At 36.7% G+C, this 23,674-nt stretch overlaps 1 protein-coding gene across 7 annotated transcripts in view; it reads right to left on the bottom strand.

Annotated features, from left to right (window-relative positions):
• DISP1 (dispatched RND transporter family member 1) overlaps nucleotides 1-23,674 on the bottom strand; it is a 198,829-nt gene that overhangs the window by 66,644 nt on the left and 108,511 nt on the right. Inside the window, exons 2-3 of one of the 7 annotated variants that reach the window (XM_050780072.1) lie at nucleotides 9,445-9,585; nucleotides 9,222-9,302 (exon numbers count right to left, since the gene is read on the bottom strand). The exons of 5 other annotated variants lie outside the window; for them this stretch is intronic. The gene's annotated coding sequence lies outside the window, so the exon portion shown is untranslated. Of the gene's footprint in view, nucleotides 1-412; nucleotides 1,338-9,221; nucleotides 9,303-9,444; nucleotides 9,586-23,674 lie in introns of those variants that run through there. One more of the 7 variants, XM_050780060.1, reaches the window with a different exon arrangement.

Below are 23,674 nucleotides of genomic sequence, written 5' to 3' on the forward strand. Positions count from 1 at the left end.
CACAAGGAAAAAATCCAGTCTGAACCTAAGATGGAGGGAACTAATAGGAAAGACATGATAGAGGAAGCATAAGTATAAAAAGGAGTGGAATAAGGAGTTCCTGAAAGAGAGTGTTAATACCTTTACATTTGTCAAACTATTGTGATAAGTATAATGGTACATGATTATGAATGCAGTGATAGTAATATTTATAGTGAAAGTTTAAAATCGGTTTTGGGTAAAATATAATGAGTAACTTTAAAAGACAGCTATGTTGAGGCTGGGCACTGAGGCTCATGCCTGTAATCCCAGCATTTTGGGAGGCTGAGGCAGGAGGACTGTGTGGGCCCAGGAATTTGAGATAAGCCTGAAAATATAGTGAGACCTTATCTCAAAAAAAATTTAAAAATTAGCTGAGCATGGTGTTGCTTACCTGTAGTCCCAGCTGCTTGGGAGGCTGAAATGGGAGGATCACTTGAGCCCAAGAGATGAAGGTTGCACTGAGCTTGAGAGCACACCACTGCACTCTAGCCTGGGTGATAGAGTCAGACCCTGTCTCAAAAAAAAACCCACACACAAAAAACAGCTATTGTTGAAATCGCCTGTTCTCCCAGGGCCATAACACACAGGAGAATGCCAAAAAAAGAAAAAAAGCAAGCTATTATTGAAGCATTGGCTTGAGATGTGATGGGCCCACACCAAGATATTTTAGTGCATTTCCTGCTGTTCATGAATATAACATGCCAATATTAATAAATTCAAAGCCTCTAATCTCATATCCCCTATTTTACCTTTTTAGCCAACATTTTAATGTCCAGAATGATTTAGCAGTTTTGGGGCTACAAGGTCTTTGGCCAAAAACCATCTTTTGATTAAATTTTAAAATATACATTTCATAGGATTACTGTGAGAAGGTAGAAATGTTTTGAAAACCATAATGGGCTATATAACACAAGAATGTTAATACCCTTGTATATATAACACTATGTATGTATACATATATATACACACACACACACCCTTGTAATACCCTTGTATAATATGTAACAGAAGTAAATTGATATATTGAAGTATAGAGAGGGGCCGGGCGCGGTGGCTCATGCCTGTAATCCCAGCACTTTGGGGGGCTGAGGCGGATGGATCACGAGGTCAGGAGATCGAGACCATCCTGGCTAACACGGTGAAACCCCATCTCTACTAAAAATACAAAAAAATTAGCCAGGCGTGGTGGCGGGTGCCTATAGTCCCAGCAACTCGGGAGGCTGAGGCAGGAGAATGGCGTGAATCTGGGAGGCGGAGCTTGGAGTGAGCTGAGATCATGCCACTGCACTCCAGCCTGGGCGACAAAGCAAGACTCCATCTTAAAAATACATATATATATATATATAATATATGCGTATATATATGCGTATATATATCTATATATGTGTATATGTGTGTATATATATCTATATATGTGTATCTATATATCTATATATGTGTATACATAGAGAGACATTTCAATCATACTGAAATGTAAAGAGAAAAGTGTCAGAGTTCATGTGATTAGATGGTTCAAAATAATGACATCGACTCTTGTTTGGAACTCAGGAAATATACAAATATATAATAAATGGAAATAATAATGCTTCAGACAAAAAGTTGCATCTCATTGAAAATGCTGTCAGGATTATGATAATTTCATTTGTCAACAGACAGTCATATATCACCTAAGGATGGGGACATGTCCTGAGACATGCGTCATCGGGTGATTTCACCATTGTGTGGTCATCACAGTGGACTTCCATAAACCTAGATGCTGTAGCCACAGTTAGGCTATATGGCGTGGTCTATTGCTTCTAGGCTACAAACCTATACAGCATGTTACTGTACTAAATACTGTAGACAACTGTAATGCAGGTATTTGTCTACTACACATATCTAAACATAAATAATAAAAAATGATGATAAACATATCTAAACATAAAAAGGTAATGTGCTGCACTCCAGTGTTACCATGGCTAGGCCATAGGAGTTTTTCATCTCCATTATAACATGGGACCAACATGGTATATGTGGTCTATCACTGACCAAAATGTCCTTATGTGGCACATGACTGCATCATACACCAAAATATGTTAATGACACACAATTTGTACAAAGGATGCAATCAAACTAGATGGCTCCCAGAATACAAATAGCGTTAAGAAAACCTCATAGCAGCTACTTGGAATTGGCGGTCAGAACTGCTAGTGTGGCCAGAAAACTGCCAAGGTAAAATCTAAATGTACTGTTGAAGAGAATACACAGACCTGTTCCAATTACCACAGTAACCACTTAGCAAAGCCATCACTATCCTTAACAAACACAGGGATCATATAGCCTGAAAGAACACCATTTTCATCCCCATCAACTATTACCATTGTACACCTCTTTGCTATTTCCAAAGCACTTTCTCACAAATGATCTCACTTGAGTTGATCCTCCTAATAGCCCTCTGGAAAAACGGGGGTGGGGGGCAGGCATTACCACTCCATTTTGCAAGAGAAAACAACACAGAGATTCTAAGTAAGGTGCTCAAAGTCACACACTGATGATAAATGGTGAAGCTAGGAAGCATAATGCCAAGGTTTTGAGAGCTTTCTGATAAACTGTATTCTGTACACTCACATGATATATTTTAGAATAACTCTTTGCTTCACCAGATTCCTAATACCAAACTTAAGAATAAATACCAAGACTGGATCACCAACAAGATCCCTTGTTGTAGCCAACCATCTTTTTCAGAAGAGTCATGCTCCCTATAGCAGTTTCATTACATAAATACAAAACACCAAACCAGAGCTTCCAAATATGAGGATCACCTAGAGATGTAGTTAGAATAAAGATTTGATACAGTACATCAGGGGTAGGGCAACAAGTCTCCAACAACATGTCCATACTGCTGATAACTGGAATATATTTTGCATAGTAAGAGAAAACCACAAACTAGGTGAGGAGACTACAAGAGAATTACACCTCAGGTATGGCAAGATACGCACAATTAAATCAGAACGAACAAAAATAAGTAGGGAATGTTAACAACTGACAGAAATAAAGGCCCATTTTTCTATTTAAGGCAGAGAAATGTAACAAATTTAACAACGGAGGTTCTAATTGATAATCAAGTTTAATCATGGCTTGTATCATGACTCCCAAACTGTTTTTCGTGCATGCAAACAACAGCTGTTAGGATTTTGATCTCTTTAGTGCAACTCATATACATGGACTGAAGCACCTGCCCAGTTAACTGAGACACACATTTTTCCCTCTCAAGTGGCACTAGATATTAAAAGATGGATATATAAAGAGACCTTAAGTCTTTCTTTACATCAGGTATAAAGGCAGTCTGGTGATACCTGTATCCATTATTTACCAAACCTGTTTTAATATGAAATGGTTCCTCTACAATTGCTTCATGCTTATCCTAAAATGATGGACTAATTTCTGATTACTGGTACCATGTTGGCCTATTAACATTTAGTGTTATGGCCAGAGAAATAAGTAGCTGCTCTAAATGCCAACAGAAATTGATAAAGAACTGTAAGCATTTCTGTAGAGGGGCTATGTAGAAGCCAAATCAGGCAAGTTTTGTCTCTAGGAATACTTTTCCCTTCAAAAGGCTATTAAGATTTTTAAAAATCATCTCACTATGTCAAGTCACTTTTTTCACAATACCCCTATGAATTTATTATTAAACCCATTACAGAGAAAACTGAGAATCAAAAATATTAAAGTAACTAATCCAAATCACATGATTCAATCTCAAGACCAGTATGACTCTAAAGGTAAGGCTTTTCCACTACCTCAAGATGCCTCTAGAGCAATGCCAAGTCCAACTAGCTTTTATAGGACCACAAGAGGCTACTGATGTAAAATTCTGTCTGAAGGTCCACATGAAAAGTAGCCTATGAATTCGATATTTCCCAAGATTGTTTTAAAAGGTACAATTCAGCAATCAAGAGTGTCAGAGACATATTTCACTAAATTAAGGAAAGGTGTTATCCATCCATATATCATATTATGCAAACTTTAAAAAAGAAGCAATGGATTGATCTTTGTTGTTATGTAGTATACTGACTATTTAAGAATAATGTAATTGTGACGTTACAGCAAAATCTGTATCTTTAATGAAAGAAACAGACATTTGTAAGGAACTAGAAAGGATGGTTTTAAATGCAGAAATATAATCTTTTTCCCTTCTGAGACAAATTACATTTTCTTATTTTCCTTTAAGGTTGTAAACTTTCTACTGTTAAACTGTCCTTCATGAGAATACTTATAAATAGCTTCACAAAATCACTCATAAACATTTTGTATATTGCAGAGGACTATACAAAAATAAGGTGTTAATTCTAGTATTCCCCTTAAGCATAAACTGCAATAAGTTGAAGGCCATTTTCCCAAAGAAACAACATTATATATTTGAAGATCTATACCACTAAATATATATTTCATAAGAGCCTCCTAGGTATTAGTTAGCTTTCTGCCACACTAGGAGAAAGCAAACTGAGTTCCAGGAAATATGAAAATGAAGGTTAGCATTCTTTTACAATGAGAACATACTGTTCTTAATATTCAATTTATGGGTAGTTTCAACTTCTGATGATAAGCACCACCTTTGAAAATGAAATACACCTAACGGTTTTAGATAACCTCTATTAATATAATTACATACATGATATATATTGATAGAGGCACTAAGATATATAGATAAACTGTAAATGTTTTGTTTCAATATTCATGGTATTTACAAACAGCTTAATGATACAGAAGAAAAATTAAAGTTTCCAGATAAAGTTTCCCCCTAGAGTTACAACAAAAAATATGAAAGTAAAATAACCTTAATGATATTGCAGTGTATCTGCCATAACAAATTTGAAAGCCCTACATTTGGAAAGCAGTATTACTGCTAGAAATGAGTTAGGTTGTAAAAGCAGAAATTTTCATATATAGGGGCGAGTGAGAGAAATTTCAGGGTTGTAGAAACATCAATTTCATTTTTGTCATTTTGTTTTACATCCAATGTACCTTTGGTCAATGTGGGAACAGAAATGTGGGTATAAAATGAAGTTTACCTCTTTCAATCTCAGATAAATGATATCAGTGATATTCTCCATTTAGCATAAACACTTATCTTCCTAAATACATATTTCAAGAGCACTCTCACAATATTGCAATTATTAAAGCACTTTTCAGAGATCTCTTTTCCAGGTTCATCCACAAAAATTATCATTCCATGTAATATTCACCACTTCTCTCCACACTCAGTTGTAAGTACTGTGCCCATAAGCATCAATGCTGGAAAGAAAGAGGTAGGGGAGACTTCTTATAGCTTTGCACTTCTATTTCAGATGAGTTTAAATTCCATTAAGCTGCACTGATTTCTTTTGAACCCTAAGTTTGGAGAATTATGTGAAACTGTATAACCAAAAATATACAAAATAAAACTAGAGAAACTTTCTATAATCAGGGATGTCAAACAATGGTCACTTTAAAACAATTCTACAAAGTTCTCCTATATAAGCAGTTATCTAACCCTAAAACTAGCCAAAACATTTAACTAGGCTCTGCTACAAGTCTTAAGGTATGCATTAAATATGAATATTCACAAAATTACAAGTCTATCACAGCAGTCTCATCCCTGGCTGCACATTTGAATCACTGCAGTAATATTAAAAAAATTATGATAAAAGGGTCCTGGCCCCAGAGATTGAGGTTCTGATTTAATTCATATTGTACCGAAGTGTGGCCATTAGCATTTTTTAAAGCATCCTGGGTGATTTTAACATGCAGTCAGAGCTGAGAGCCACTGATTTATACTTTATATAATTAATGCTGATCAACTTATAAGAGCAAGCAACTGCCACTCAAAATATTCAACATTCCGAAAATACTGCTTGAAATGCAGAATATTGTTGCATATTAGAAAACAGTTGGACCTGGCACTCTAAGTTTATACTATTTTTACTTTTTTTTATTGCTCTTGTTACAATGAAAAGAGATTTCATCTGCAGTACTTCTTAAGCTGGAAGGGTGGGGACAAGGGTGCAGCAAGGAGAAAGCCTTAATAAGATACTAGCTCAAGCAAGACAACAGTGCAGACTTTATGTGGAACAATGTTGTGGAAATGTGAAACAAGTTGCCATAAAGCCTTTATTATTTATTAATCTTTTGAAGAAAATCTGGGAAGTAGCTAATTTGACTAATGAGTTTATTTAACACTCAAGAAAAAGTATGTCCTCAATGTCTGGTCAGTCTCTAAAATGAAGGCTCAAGATCCTCTAATAAAAGAGTATGTTCCCTAAAGTTCCATGCCAGGAAAAAAAAAAAAAAAAAAAAAAAAGATTTCTGGTGGCATTTTAAGCATCTTAAACTTTCCAATTCTAGGGTTAGACAATCTGCAGATACCAGGACTGTTATTTAGCCTCACATACCCACCAAATAAAAATTACAAGATGGTTTGTTAATAAACAGGAGCCTTAAGATGTGATAGGTGTGTCTTTAGGCCATGAGATTTCATTTGAAACTATTTTGTCTCAACTAAATTCACAAAATGGGCAGCTTTACAACTGAGCAATCTATCTGTATCACTATAGCTCTTCCCCAGTAGAAACAGGATCCTATTACTGAGCTTAACAAATGTTGTTGAACACATCACAAGCATGTCTAAAAGATACCATGCATGTTTAATACTTCACACATCTCAAAACCTCAAAACTTAGCAGCCCAAAGGGGGAAAAAAACATCACTGAGGTAAATCAAAGTAAGAAAATTTTACTCCCACACATTGTTAGGCAAAAGAATGTGAGAGAATTTTAAAAATGTCCTTCATAAAGCCAAAAACTGAGATCAATCACCATAAAGCACTTAAAAGTTGTTTGATTTAGATGGTAGTGTGTTGTTTTTTAATACCACACTTAGAATAATCTAAACTTTTCCCACAAATGTTTAGTATCTAATACCCCACTCCCTGCTGTTTTGTGAAGTTTGAGAAGCAGCAAATCAAATTTCCTAGAGCAGCTCCCCAAATGGGTTCTTCCCTGCAGAGTCCAGCAAATAATGTCTTATGAGTATCCTTTAGTCTACTGAGCAACCTGGGAAACATCACTCAAGGTATTTGTATAAAACACAATTAAAGAAAACTCTGAGATTTGCTTCAAGCTTAGAAAAACATCAAATTTATAAAGACTTTATTCTTACTTGAATTGAATCAGTAAATTAACTCTTAATAAGAGCCTGGGTGCAACTTTTATAAATCTTTCTCTATTCCTTAAATTATTACTATAAATGCTCATGAGTTCTGCTGTTTGCTTTCTTGTATATATTAGATGAACTGAAATTACATTTACTATTGTGTGGGATTCTTGTTTGCTTACAAAGATAATTAAATCATATTTTTCAGTTAAATGTCCTTACGTAGCAATCATTTTGGTAAGCACCTACTAGGTTCCTTATACAGTTTTCTTGGAATCTAAATATGAGCCTGTAATACATAAGCCTGTTTAATAGTGATTAAAATAAGACAATAGAAATCAAGAAGGAGGGAACAAAAAGCCACCATCTTCTCCGAGTCTAGCTTTTCTAATTTATTTTAGTTGCTCTGTCTTATATTTTTTCCAAAAGGCTGATAGACTAAGGAGCTCATATGTCTTGATCCTAAACAACTCGGTTTTGCTTCTTGTGTTAGAATGTAATCAGGAATTGCATTTTTTTCAAAAATAGAAATGTTCATATCATCTGTATGTCAAGGCTGTCCATCATCCACACTGAATTACAAGAATCATACAGCAAGAATGCTCAGATCCAGCCCCAGAACTCAAAGCAGTTAGAACAGAAGGTAAAGAAGTGATGCATAGCAAACACTGAAAAGCAGATTTCCCTAAAAGGCTCAACCGCTTCAATATAAACTGCAAAGCAAGTGAGATTAGATTTAAATTTTGGATGAATCCACTTTATAATACGTATTTCCCAGACTGAATTAAAGTAAACATGTATTTTCTAGACTACTTTGTAGGTCAATCATTTCAGACACTGAAAACATTACACATTTTTTCATAATCAATGCAAATAGTTCATGATAACAATTCTAAAATTGAGGTCTAAGATGTGAGCTATATGATGCATAGAAGATACATAAAAATATCTTTTTAATACTAAAACAAAAAGTTCCAAATAAAGTAAAATCAATAAAATATCCCAATATTTGATATGTTGGCAATAAAAGCAATCTAAGATAATCTATTGGAGATGCAAGACTAAAAAAAACATGAAATAATGCAAAAAGAGTTTTAACATTTTAGAAAGTAGAAATGTGTCGCCAGATATTAAAACCACGGGAAGTAGAAAACCCACTACCTGCAAGTGAAACACTCATAAATTTAGAGCTTATTTACATAGTTTAGTGATTTCCCAGCCATCAAACTGTAGTTTTCTTAATTATAAATAGTATGATCTAAAATAACCTTTTGTGGGTAAAAAGGACACGTTTCATTCTTTTTCGTTCCACAAGAATACCTATTAGTAAAATTTTTTAGCAAATTGTAAAGTATTTTCTCTATTTCTTGGATTATCATTGAATAAAGTCATTTATGATCAGTGATGTGCAAGAAATACTCAGTTTTCACTAAATTTCTGTTTAATTTTTAATGTATATTTTACACCAAACATAAACATATTTCACGTTAAACTAATATGAATTTTTCTACCAGTTGCAAATAAATTATCCATTCTCATTTTAAGCAAAAGTCAATATAGCAAATATATTTTGACTTGTACTTTAAATATAGTAAATCTAATCATAATGTAGTCACTATTGTAGTTACCATATAATGCATGAAACATTTAAACAACTAAAACATAGCTTGAAGGCCTTTACCAAGCTGTGTATCTGAAATGAACTCTGATAAGAATTACTTGCTGTTGAAGTTTAGTTCACCAGAGGGTATCTTCACCAAACTACTCTCTTTGCAGGACGGAAGATGCTAATAATTTTCTATTTTATTATAACATTTAATTCACAAAAGTGACTGTGATTCCTACAACGCTACTTTTATTTTTCTATCATCTAGCAATGGCAAGCACATATTTTCAAAATTTTCTGATTTAGATAGTAGTTAAATAAGAATCTCAAAGTATAAAACAAACTTCTTTAAAGCTTAGGTCTCCTTCCAACTTTACAAAGACATGACATTTTAATAAACTTATGAAATGGCTGGCCTTACCTTACGGTGTTAGACTACAATTTAAATAAACTTCACAAGATTTTAATGTGTTAAAATGCCAAATGCCGTTCAAAGTTTACACTGGGAAAAAAAAAAACAGTCAGCTGGAATTTTAAATACACTCCTAGAAACGAAGTTCAGTTTTTAAATAAATTCTCCTAAAATAACAAATTCACACGCATTTCTCACACACATATTCACACAGCAAGAGTAAATGTATTACCTTTATGTTAAAAGAGGGAACTTCTCTGGCTCAGTTTGGTGCAAATGATTGCAGTAGCAACAGCGGCAACTGACTGCAGGATCACAGCACAGCAGAAAGCAATGAGTTGGCAGGAGCAGCTCCACAGAGCGGCAGGACAGACTGAATGACAAGCACATGCAGATTGCTTTGAATTAGGCATGTTAGGGGCTGGAACTTTCAGTGTTTGCTCTCCAATAGGACAGGAGAGTTTTTCTCCTACTTAACCCCTTGGGGCAAGGTCTTAATAATGGTAACAGCTGGCATACAGAGGGGCTTGATCTGAGCACAAGGTCAGCAAGCCAGGATATGAAGGTGACATGTAATTTCTAGCCTTTTCCTGCTTCCACAGGGAAATTGCATGAAGGACTGTTTTTAGTTATAACTTCCTTTGATCTTTTGGATTTTAAGTTACTTAGTAGATTAAAGCCATGTTAGCTGATATTATTTGCTTGCTTAGCCTGACTTAAGTGTTACAGATTCAGTTTTCTAACACACAGTGCTACTACATTTAAAATAACATAAATAAACACCAATCTGCATTTATTTCCAAGTTCCAGGGATTCCTGTGTTCTTTCACAAATGGCTTGAGACCCTACTTTTAGGACAGAAAGTTCATGGTTTTAAAAAGAGGCGAATCTTCTTTTAAAATGTTAGAGCCAGTTTTAAGTATTTTTCTTCCATTTTCCAAACAAAAACAGCAGTTTGTTAAGTAACTTTGACACTGCTTTTTATAAATGTTGGCCCTCATGATGCCAGTATTTAAAATCCCACAACCACAACATAAAAATCTCTTAAATACTACAAACAAATGGTTTAAATTTACAAATGACATCCCTTAGCAAGTAAGTTGTAATTTATTGAAACCGTGAAATCTAACTCTTCATGACTTCGGTAATAAAAATGTGTATGCAATTCTTTTAGCAGGATGTACTGAGTAACTATATGAGGATAGCAGTTTCAAAAATTTCAAAAGCATAAGCAATCAAAGAAAAAATAGATAAAATTGGACTTCATCAAGATAAACTTTTGAAGATCAAAAGACATGATCAAGAAAATGAAAACAGAGAATGGGAGAAAATATTTGCAAGTCATATATCTAAGAGTCTAGTATTCAGAATATATATTTAAAAGCTCTTACAACTCAACAATAAAAAGACAAATAATCCAATTTAAAAGAGGTAAAGTGTTTGAATAGACACATCTCTAAAGAAGAAATACAAATGGCCAATATGCACATGAAAAGATGTTCAACGTCATTAGTGATTTAGGGAAATACAAATCAAAACCACTTATAAGTGGTATCTTATTAGATAACATGCTTTAGCTTCTGCAAAAAAAAAACAAAAATAGCTTGGTAATTCCTCAAAATATTAAACATAGAACCACCATATGACCCAGCAATTCCACTCCCAGTACAGTTGATCCTCATTATTTGTGGATTCTATATTTGCAAATATGATTATTCACTATAAATTATTTGTAACCCCCAAATAATCCTCATGGTGCTTTCACAGTCATTCAGACATGTGAATTGGCAGAGTGGTAAAAAATGTGAGTCACCCAAACAAGACTACCCTCTTGTGTTTGGCTCTCATACTGTAAACAAGTCTCCCTTTTCCGGTTGATTTCGTGCCACGTTTTTCATATTTTGTGCTTTTTTTGGTGATTTCACTGTTTCAAATAGCCCCCAAGTGTAATGCTGAAGTGCTGCCTACTCTTTCTAAGCGCAAGAAGGCTGTGACAGGCCTTGTCACATACAGAAAATATACCTGGTTAGGTAAGCTGCTTTGTTCAGGCATGAGTTATGGCGCTGTTAGGCATGCACTCAATGTTAATGAATCAGCAATAAATATAAGATGTCTTTAAAAAGAAACACACATAAAAACAAGGTTATATATTGATCAATCGATGAAAATGTGACCAGAATCTTACAAGAACCTAATCCTGTATTTCTCCGAGAACCAGTAATTCAGTATTCACTAATTCAGTGTTTGCAGTGACTTTATGAACAAAACTACCACAAATAATGAGAACTGCCTGTATATACCCAAGAGAAAATATGTTCATACGAAAACCTGTACATGAATGTTCATAGTGCCTTATTCATAACTGCCAAAAGTAGAAACAACCTAAATATCCATTAAGTGATGAGTGGATAAACAACATGTGTACATCTATCCAATAGAATATTATTCAGCCATAAAAATAATGAAGCACCGATACATGCTACAACACGGATGAACCTTGAAAACACTGTGTTAAGTGAAAGAAACAAAAGGCCACATATTTTATGATTCCATTTATATGAAATATCCAGCAGAGGCAAATCCATAGAGACAAAATGTAGGTTAGTGGTTGTTGGGCGCTGAGGGGTGGAGACAGGGGTGGAGTGACTGCAAATAGGTATGGAGTTTATTTTTGGATGGTGAAAATGTTATAGAATTAGATAAGGTGATGTTTGCACAGTCTTGTGAAAACACTAAAAACCACTGAAATGTCTACTTTAAAATGGCGAATTTTTTGGTATGTGACTTCTATCTCAATTTTAAAAATAAGGAAGGTATAAAGTTCCGGTCGTTAGACCAGTGGTTCCTAACTTGAGTGTGCAGGAGGATTCCCTGGAGGGCTGCTGAAAACAGATTCCTGAGTCCCATCCCCCAAAATTCTGATTCTGAAGGTCTGGGGTAGGGCTTGAGAATTTGCTTTTCTAGTAAGTCCTCAGGATGTTGCTGCTGCTGCTGTTCTGGGACCCACATTTTGAGAACCATTGTATGTCTGAGCTCCTGGAGGGTAGGAAAGGTAACTTTCATCCCTGTATCTCCTAATTCACCTAAAACAGAGCCAATCTTGGGAGGAAGAGGACAGGGAAAAACAGTGAAATATTTACTTGAGGAAACATATTAAAGGAGTCAGTCCCTAAAATCTTAGGGTATGCTGATTTCATGTCATATGTATGCCAAATGTTGTAATACCAAAAATTCCCATGACAAAAAGGAATTAAAGAATTAAAATAAAAATGAAGGTATTTTAACACTCTTTGATCATCTGAACAGTATTTTGGTTCACTTTATTAAAGCAGCTAATCCTATTTCACTGTGCTTTTCCTTTCAAGAAATGCAAACAAAGGTTCTAGAGTTGTTGATCCTATAAAGAAATCCCTTAAATTAAATAAAGTGTCACAAAAACCAAAGACCTGTATTCTCTAACTCAGAACTTGTAAATTCTTATTTACATTTTAATCAAAATTACAGATTTGTATGTCTAATCACTTCATTTAAACATTTGGGGTCCATGTAAAAATAGACAAGTTAAAGTACACTTTTGGTATTGTCACATGGGACACAATTATTTTATAAATAAATATTATTCCCAATTACTTCAATATGTTCCCTCAATATATTATTCAAAGTGAAAAGAAAAGTACTAGTGACCTTACAATGTTCTAATATTTTCTGAAAACAGTATTCTTTTTGTCTTAGATCCTACTATTTAGGTATCTTTCTTCATTATTAGGAAGACAAGGGCATGGGGGAGGGAAAAAGAGACCAGAGCCGGCAGGAGACACACAACACTTGGTACTTTTAAAAAAGTGATAAAACAGCTGCTGATTAACAAACTCTTTCCCAGCTGCACCTAGTCAAAAATGCAATTCCGGATTCTGTTACATTTATTAACATTTAAAAGTCTTGTCTGTTTATCTTTTTTCTTAGCATTAAGTGTCAAACAGTTATGAATAAGTAAACTGTGGTATATTGTAGATACTGCTTCAGCAAGATTTTTCTTTCAGTATGGTCAGATTAATATTTTAGTAATTTGGAAGTATAGGTTCAGAAAAACTAATCATACAAAAGTTCTGAAGATAATATTCTATATTGTATTTTGATGTTTCCAGAGTACAAATAGTTCCATACCCACTGAAAACTTCAGACCAGAGCATTATGCTGCCCAAGTCATAGCCCAGTGCAGGGAATCACTGAAGACTTGAAGTTAGTCTCAGCTCTATCACTCACTGGCTATGTAACCTTGAACTAATCACTGAATCAAGAGATTACAGTATCCTTATCTACAAAAGCCAAACATTAGATGAGATGATCTCATAGGTCCCTGCTGGCTCTGAATTCAGTTTTTATGAATTTGGATATCACTGCAAATAGATAAGATAAATCCCAACTTTACTACTCAAATCTGGATTATTTAAGAAAAGACGACGCATTCAAAGTTCAGTTAGCAAGTCTGGAGCAAAGACCATATTGCAAGCACATTGGAGGGAAAAAAAAAAAATCAAGGGATGCTGAAATTCCTCCCCAACAAATTTGGAAATATATACATCTGTTTTATATAGTCCTCTTACCCAACGATGAACATTTCTTTCTTATCTCATTTCCTGTTGAAAATTCTACCTCTAAAATCTACCAATTTTACAACAGAAAATTTTATGGCCTTGCTCGTCTTCCTTAGTCTGACATCTTCACCCTTATCATGACCTCGTGGCTCTAGAGTCTTTATCCATGTCCTTTCCTATTTTTACTTGCTTTGTGCTTAGTTAAGGGCTCATCGTCAGCATTTATTTACTTCACCAGCATTCCAGCCTTTCAAAGAGCTCCACTAAACTTGCTCTCCCTGCCCTTCTTTTTTTCCTTTCTCTCTTACGTTTAGAAATGTTACTGAAAAAAGTCACCAACAAGGAAGCAGAGACCTAAAACAAATGCACACTCTCAACTCCGGAGGGCTACAATGCGTCTGTGATTCATCTATCATAGGTTCTCCACTGGAAATCTCCACGAGGATGGCCGAAAATCTTTCCCATGCTCCCTACCTTAACCTTCTCAGCAAACGATGCCACCTATTTTATGGGAAAGAATGAAACTATTTGACTATGAGTTCCTTTAAACACTACCACCTGTGCTTTAAACTTTTTCTGGAACTTGTCCCTTATCCCTCAGTGTCCAACCCTCTTTCCTGCTATTAATTACTGTATTTATACACTGTATGTTTGCTCCCCAATAAGGTAGCCACAAGCCACATGTGGTGACTTAATTTTAAATGAATTCATATTAAATGAAATTTTAAAATCTCAGTGTTCCAGCTGCACAAGGCACCACATTTCAGGTGCTCAGCAGTCATATGCAGTTCACGGCTTCTGAATTGGGCAGTGCAAAGAGAGAAGATTTTCATCACTACAGACAGGCTTACTGGACACAGGTGCTCTAGATCTTGACCACCATGTTTCTTTACCGTGTCTCACTCTGCCTCCCCAAGTCCATCTTCATTTTCCCGTCTTTGTCAAATTGTTATTCAATTACTCATAAAAAATGTTTAGTTTTCTTTACTGTGTCTCACTCTGCCTCCCCAAGTCCATCTTCATTTTCCCGTCTTTGTCAAATTGTTATTCAATTACTCATAAAAAATGTTTAGTTTTCCCCTAGCCTGAAAAATTCCTTCCCTTGGTCTGCTAATCCTCAGGCTACTCACCTACCTTTTCCTTTCCTTTGCCAGACAATACTCAAGCCTCACCCCATCTCGTTCCCTCACTTCCTACAATCTTACCTACCATCTAATAAAACTGTTTCTTCAAAAATGAAACCCAGTGGTCCTTTCTCAATATTCATTTTCTTTACATTTCTTCATTTACCAACTTTGTTGGTAAATATTCTTTTCTCTTTACTCAGTTTCTATTATCCTAACATTCTCTATCTCTTTAACCTCTATTCCGTTTTCTTGGTAGATCCTCTTAATTCTGTTATGCTAAATCCTGAGCAATATCCAGTGGTCTTGTCCTTTGAACTTTCTTCTTTATGTTTCCTGCCTATATTGTCACACTCAATTTCTATAATAAGTTCCATTTCTGCAGCTTCTACTCTCTAAGGACATTTCAATGTATATATCCTGCCAGCAGCTCAAACTCAATTTAAAATACAAATGATCTTATCATCCTCAAACAGCTTCTTGATTTTCCTATTTCTGTCCATCCTTTCAGTCATTTAAGCCCAAAATTGTCACTTAAATATTTATTTATTGAACACCAGATCTGTGCCGCATCCTGAGCTAGGGAAGGAGTCATCTTTGACCTTTACACCCTGTATACCCTTGTTCATTCATTCCCAAGTCCCAGCCATTGCCACATATACCATCCTTTCCATTTCCTCTGCCACTTTCTTAGATTAAATTTCCCTTGAATTGCTACAACAGCCTAATAGATGTGACCATATCTATGGTCTCCTACCTTTTCTTCCTTATCTAAGCAACATAGAGCTTCTAGATACATCATATAAGAAATGGATCTGATCAAGCTGCTCTTCAGTCAAAAAAACACTCATGGCTCCCCCATTAATTTAAATATCTTAGCTGGCACACAAGATTCTCCATTATCTGGGCCCTTTCCCCTCTCACTCACTGCCCTTGCCAAACAGAATTTGCTTTACTCCAAACAAGCCTTCACACACACCCTCACACCCTCAGTGCTTGTGCTAGTCTTTCTACCAGCAATGGCCTTTGTTCACATTTCCAACTTCCATAATCCCATCCATTCTTCATAACACACAGCAAATAACATGAAACCTTCTCTGATTACCTAAGCCAGAAATTCTCTCTTCCTATTCCAAGTTATATACATGACCTGAGATATCTTATGGTACTTAGCACGTCTTTTTTTTTTTATCGTGGTCATTTATATATCTCTTTTACCCTCTTAATCTATATGTAAAGGCACAGGTTCTATTATAATCATTTTTATACCCCTTAAGAAGGGAGATAAAGTATATTGTACCATGTACTAGGTCAAATATTTATACTCGACAAATATTTATTGAATAAATGACATAACTTGTTATTACATATATCCTTTATTTTTTTTATTTTTATTTTTATTTTTGAGACGGAGTCTCGCTGTGTCGCCCAGGCTGGAGTGCAGTGGCGCGATCTCGGCTCACTGAAAGCTCCGCCTCCTGGGTTCAGGCCATTCTCCCGCCTCAGCCTCCGAGTAGCTGGGACTACAGGCGCCCGCCACCATGCCCGGCTAGTTTTTTGTATTTTTAGTAGAGACAGGGTTTCACCATGTTAGCCTGGATGGTCTCGATCTCCTGACCTCGTGATCCACCTGCCTCAGCCTCCCAAAGTGCTGGGATTACAGGCTTGAGCCACCGCGCCCGGCCTACATATATCCTTTATTAAGCAGAATACAGTATTGAAATGTAGCCTGCAAAATAATATTCAGCATACAAAATCCTATTGTACTGCTGATTTATATGGGCCTAACAATATGTTGCACTATTCTCAGCTTTTAAATTCTGAATACTAAACTGCTACTGAATAATAAGGAATGATAGTAATTAGCTTTTCACCCTTTTCTCAGTAGAGGTTGCTCCAGAAGCTAACATGCAAGCATATTCTTGGGTAGTTTTTATAATTTTAGTTTTTGTTTTTGAAGGTAGAATTTTCCCATGGCATTGACAGAAATATTTTTAAACAAGGAAAAAAAAAATAAGAGTTTTCACCTACAGTCAGCCAATAACTATAAGTCTGTAGCTTAATTGCCAATTACTTTTTTTTTTTTTTTTGAGATGGAGTCTCACTCTTTATCCCAAGCTGGAGTGCAGTGGCATGATCATGGCTCACTGCAACCTCTGCCTCCAGGGCTCAAGCGATTCTTGTGCCTCAGCCTCCCAAGCAGCTGGGACTACAGGTATGTACTGCACCCAGCTAATTTTTGTATTTTTAGTAGAGACAGGGTATTTCACCATGTTGGCCAGGGTGGTCTCGAACTCCTGAGCTCAGGAGATCTGCCCCCCTCGGCCTCCGAAAGTGTTGGGATTATAGGCGTGAGCCACTGTGCCTGGCCCAATTAATCTTATAATAGCAAATATGATTTCTGTGATAAAGTGTCTTGGAAACAAGTGAATCTGGAAAATCTTAGTTTTTATTCATTATGATCTTTCCTTCATTTGATTATAGACTAGAAAACCATATGCATTTTATCACTAATACAGAAAGCATTTTGGTCATCTAGAATGAAATTTACTTAATATTCATTTATATACTACCAAAAATTTTGGTAGCGATCAGAAACTGGGGTACATATTTTAAAGCAAAAACCATAAAGATCAGTAAATTTCAGAGAAATGTAGTTTTTCATTTTTCTGTGAAGAAAAAAGTCTGACTAATCCTAAAAAATAGGCAAAAATTCCAACCCTCCTTAATGTAACCAAAAAATTACTATTAAGAAAACTTTTTAAATGTGAAAACTAAAGTAGGTTAGTTTATTACAGATTTCATACTGGAATTCAAGGGAACATTTTGTCTTTAACAAGACCTTTTCTCCCACACAAAGTATAGTGTTATGTTTTAGAGGACAGAAGGCTCATATTTGATAGTTTTATATCAAAAACAAGCCGAATCACTTCAGCCATAACAAAATAAGTAGACTGTAGATCATCTAAAAATATAATCTGTGCTGCAGTATGATTTAAAAGCAAAGCACAATAAATCCATGGGCTCTGGAGAGTTTCCAAAATATTTTTGGTTTGTGATACAGTATTTCAAAATGTAATATTTTACTTTTATGATAGAAACTCTTGGCAGGAGATCTACTCCTTGAATGAAGACCACTATGTCTTGACTCTGATCTAATCAGAACATTCTTTTTAACAGTTTCAGTTGTATTTTGTTACCAAACTCTAAATGAATCTACATGAATGTGGTATGCATATATTAAGAGACGTTATAACTAATAAACTGAAATTTTCTGTAAGACATCAAATATTTATAGAGAAGGTTACATTTACTGTATGTCATGAAATAAAAATACATGCAAGTTAATTTTCCAAAAGTTAGACTTTGTAGGACTATAAATATCACCTGCATACAAATACCTGTCATCATTGCTAAAGGCTTAGATTAAGTATAACTTAGATTATAGCAACATTAAGAAAATGACATATCACATTCCCAAAAATAAAATGAAGTTGTATGGAAAAAGGGAAATGAAAATTCAAATCCCATTTTATTTATACTTTCTGTAATATCTGGTAATATTTTTGGCAAGGAAAGAACTTTAAGCTACCCAAGCTCTAATGTAGAAAACATTAGGGTTAGTAGGGTTAGATATTTCATTAATGTAGAGGGAGTTGTTTTATATGTTGAAAATACGTGCATTAGTTATTCAGAAGTTCAAACAGTTCAAAATTATGTCATGCTATATCTAGCTTCAGAAATTTGTTTATATGAAATAAAGTGCTGTGGTTTGCCACAGTTACTATGGTTACCACAGGACTGAATGAAGGGAGACGAATGCAGAAATGAAAACTTAAAACAAAAGAAACTGTTTTAAAGAAGAGGGCCCCTTGCTTCTAGTGAGCAAAGCCAGCAGCCCTGAGCTTCTACAGCCCTTCATATTTACTGGGTAGGCAGAGCAGGGAGGAGCAGGTAACGATTGCTCAGCTGCTTGATTGATCACAGGTTCACATTATTGCTAACAGGCTTCAAATGTGCCTAATCACAAGAAACACTGCACTTGGGGCATGGCTGCCCTCAGCATTCCTTCTGGGCGGCAGATGCAGTTTGTCAGTTCGCCAACATTCTGCATTTATGAGAAAAGTTTGCTGTTTACTCATATAGCCTCCAGTGGTATACTGAGTTGATCATGATCCCCACTCTTTCGGCCTGCAACATCTCTCCCTTTGTTTTTTAATTAATCGAGAAAGGCAATTGCAGGCTGTGCAGCCCTTAATTGCTGGTTGGTGGTTCCTTCAGTCTTCACATTCAAATTCAACTGGCTCATGGCTCGTACTGGGGGAACCAAGACCGTGGTTGGGATCCACGCGTCCCTCCAGTTTCCTGTTCCATGGTTGCACACATCTTGAGGGCACCCACACGGTTTGTACATTTCCTATAAAAACACAAGCATACCCTCATCCCCACATGAGTAAATCAACTGAAACAAAAGCAAAGGCTTTTGTGGCTGCAGCCAGGAGGCATGCCGTTGCTGAAGCATCTGCTTCACAAGCTGTATTTCAGCTTCTGCCTCTTTGGTTAATTACCGCGGGGTAAAACTTTCCATTGATAACAAGAGACAGGCTCCTTCTGATTAACAGAAGGCACAGAGAAAACAAATCAAGGCTTATTCTTCTTGTGCAACAGCACAGTAAAAAAAATCAGTCCTCAAGATCTATTACCATGAGAGACCAGTCTCTTGCTCCCATATCCATAAGCCCACACAACTTCTTTTCTTCAATCTGCACTGCACAAGTGGGTCTACTAGATACTATGGGTTGTGATAAACTTCCCATGTAGTTGTACTTCCAAATCCGATTCCCTCATTTCTCCTTTTGTGGAGAAGGGTGCAATTTACAGGGAATAAGCAACAGCTGAGCAATATATTTTCCCAGTTCAAAAACCCAAAGATCTTGTGCCATTACCACTACCTGAATTTCTCCTTCACAATCAAAATCAACACTCCTGGGACTACAGTAATGCCCTATAAGTTAAGATGACTTTTGCCCAAAATTAATCCCATGTATCCTGTTGGCAAAGGTCCCCAAATACCAGTGGGAATCTTAGTGGGTTTGTTTCCTCCAATTAACGTAACCCGTTCTCTGACTGGGACATCCAATCCTGCGCGTCCAGGTGTTCCTGGGGAGAGGGAATCAATGTGCCTCTGGAGGCCCACCCCTGAAACGGAATTGTGGCCTGGACAGGGAATGTCCTCATTGTTTGAGGTGCCCGGGTCCAGGCCCCCTTCTAATTTCCCGACAGAGGGGTGCCGTTTTGATGACAATTTGAATGGCATTGATTAGCACAATGATTTCCCTTATTGCAATGAGGGCAAAGTCCTGGCATTTTTTCTGTTGAGAGGGGAACTGTGTATAAGATCCCTTCTGCCCAGAGGTCTGACAGCATTCTTTTTTGAAATGTCCAATTTTTCTACACTTACAACATTTTCCCACTTTAGTCCCCTTAGATCAACTACCAAATTGGCCATTGCTTCAACCAGTATTGTAGAGCAATGAAGCTCAGTTCCCGTATCTTGACAAGCTCTGAGAAAACCTCCCAAGTTTTTTGTACATCTCACAGGTGCCAGTGTACATTTACAATCCAGATTTGCATTCTCAAAAGCCAAAGTTAAAGTCAGCCTTCCTGTAGCCACAAAAGAAGATGGTATAAGGCAATTTTCATCCTCCCTCTTCTGTTCACCACCCTCGATAGGTGCTGTGGGTGGGGCAAAAAATTCTCTCAAATTTTGAAATAATGACAAAAGGACAGTATGAACCAAATTCCAAACAGAAAAGCGAAAAGAAATAGTCAAATTCTTTCTCATGTTACCCTGATTCAAAAACTTCCCGTTCTCTGTACCTCTTTAGGGCACTGACCTTATATTGCTGTCGGCAGACTCGTAATGGGGTTTCTCATCTGTCTGGTCAGTCTTACTTTCTCTGTTCCAGCAGGCCTTCCTCGTTCAAGTCCCTATAGGACCCTATCTGTCCCTGTCTGTCCCTCTCTGTCCCTGCAAGTCTCTGCTAGTCTCTCTCTGTCCCTGTTCGCCCCTATTTGGGTGCCACTTGCCACAGTTTGCCACAATTACGACGGTTACCACAGGACTGAACGAAGGGGGATGAATGCAGAAATGAAAACTTTAAAGAAACTGTTTTAAATAAGAGGTCTGGGGAAGAAGAGGGCTCCTTGCTTCTAGCGAGCAAACGCAGCAGCCCTGAGCTTCTACAGCCCTTCATATTTACTGGGTAGAAAGAACAGGGAGGAGCAGATAACAATTAGTCAGCTACTTGATTGATCACAGGTTCACATTATTGCTAACAGGCTTCAAATGTGCCTAATCACAAGAAACACTGCACTTGGGGCATGGCTGCCCTCAGCATTCCTTCTGGGCGGCAGACGCAGTTTTGTCAGTTTGCCAATATTCTGCATTTATGAGAACGGTTTGCTGTTTACTCATATAGCCTCCAGTGGTATACTGAGTTGATCACGACCCTCACTCTTTCAGCCTGCAACAATAAAATTCTGCAAGACGGTTGTGAAAAGATAAGAAATAAGGTAATGACAGATGGGCAGGAGTAAGGATATTTATTTATATCAGAATTTAAGAGTATGAGAAATATGCTAGAATATTTTACTTAGGCCTCTTAAAAAACCCTTGAAAATATATCAATACAGATGTGTTGTTATGCTCAAAACTTAGGCCTGGCTGAAAGAATATATTTATAAATGACATACATTAGAAACTACAATTAAGTCATAGAAGGCAAAAGGGTATCCTAACATATTGAAGGGCAGCATGTCACTAAGCTCAGCAAATGCCATTTCAAAAACACTGAAACAAAACTCATTACAACTGATCGGCATGCTCCACAGTCAGGCTCTTCAAGACCAAGGCATCTTTCGCACATTTATTGCAAACTCCAATGCTGAAAGCCTAGGCAAGTCCTAGCTGACCATTACCATCCCTAAATGGTAGACTTTCGTGGGCTGTTAGCCAGAATGAGCCTCCTGGGTGTGGATCAGTAAATGCTCCAGTTCATGTTGTGAAGTGTGAACACAAGAAGGCAGCTGTCCCAATGCCCATATCAAGCGACCAGATATGTGCCATAAAGTATGCTACTATGTTGGGGCACAACCAAAAGACTCAGAATGCTGTAACTGGGGCTAGATAAAACCCATAGCAGTCATCAGAGGCACCTTTAACCTCAAATATTTTAGAGAAGAAAAATCCACAGGTTAACCTGTTCCAGGTACTCAACCCAGGATCATTATACTTTTGACAAAAAATGAAGGGGGTAAATATTTAAAGTGAATTCTAACATTTCTATTTTTATACAACAACTCACTACCTAATTTTATAATGAAAATTGCCATGACAAATAGGTTATAAGTGTTGGTTCAGGCACTGAATTTGCAAAGAAACACCAAAGGAGATGGGCATTCTAATAGTTGGGTTACAAAGCATCAACAACAACAAAAAGTAAGCATACACAATCATTGATAGCAGGGAAGTATTTTATTTAGTAGCAGGTCATGGTATCAGAGTTCTGAGTTATGTTAGCAACAAGATAACCTGTGCCTTAAAGAGAAACAGAAGAGACATTTATGACCATGCTGTTAGTAATATTCAGTGTTAGACCTTGCAAAGATCTGTCACCGACAATGCCTTATACTACAAAAGAATGAAAGATGAAAGAAAAAGTTGAGGAGCTGGAGAAATGAAAACTAGTAAGTTCTTTGTTGCATTCCTAAATTAAGGCATCTGCCCTGGTTAATCACCCAACACTATTTGCTTTCCTGGATATCTTGGTCAATGACCAAGAATTCTAATGATCTAAGTATGGACTCTACTTAACATCTTCAAGTCACATTGTCTTACTCACACAGTCAACACAGCCCTCAATTACACTGAAGGAATGTTATGCACTCCTCCTTCCCATCCCTATGGGATATTAGGCAATGCAGTATTCATTCCTTCCTTTGCCAAGTGTAAGGCCTTGGTAATACACACCTACACCCTTCTGGCTTTACAGGGAGTTAGTCAAATCCAGCATCAAGGATCAAGCTCAGATCCCCTATGCAGGAAAAAATGGAATTGTCATAAATCTCTAAAATAATCCCTAATCTTGCATAAAGCTAAAATGTACCATTGATTTAGATCAAAGAAGCATAACTTTTGGAAACAATTGCTTTTCCCAATCTCTGATTGTACTTGCAATGATGGTTACTGTTGATACTGATACACTGACAACAGCTACTCAGAGACAGTGTCCAGGACAACCACAGCTGAACTCAGATTTTAGAAAGCCAGGAGCATACGAAAAATGCTCAGTCATTGTTATTATGATCTTTTTTTCCCTTTCCTTCCTTCCTTTTTAATGAATGAATGAATGACAGAGTCTTGCTGTGTCACCCAAGCTGGACTGCAGTGGTACAATCATGGCTCACTGCAGCCTCAAACTCCTGGGCTCAACCAATTCTCCCGCCTCAGCTTTCTGAATACCTGGGACTACAGGTGCAGGCCACCATCCCCGGCTAATTATTTTAATTTTAATTTTTAGTAGAGATGAGGTCATGCTGTGGTGCCCAGGCTGGTCTCAAACTTCTTGGGCTCAAGAGATCCTCCTGCCTTGGCGTCTCAAATTGCTGGGATTATAGGTGTGAGCCACCGTACCTGGCCTATGATGTTAACTTATTCACACCTTTTGACATTGCCGAAAAC

This window comes from Macaca thibetana, chromosome 1, assembly GCF_024542745.1.
Source record: "Macaca thibetana thibetana isolate TM-01 chromosome 1, ASM2454274v1, whole genome shotgun sequence".
NCBI lineage: Eukaryota > Metazoa > Chordata > Mammalia > Primates > Cercopithecidae > Macaca > Macaca thibetana.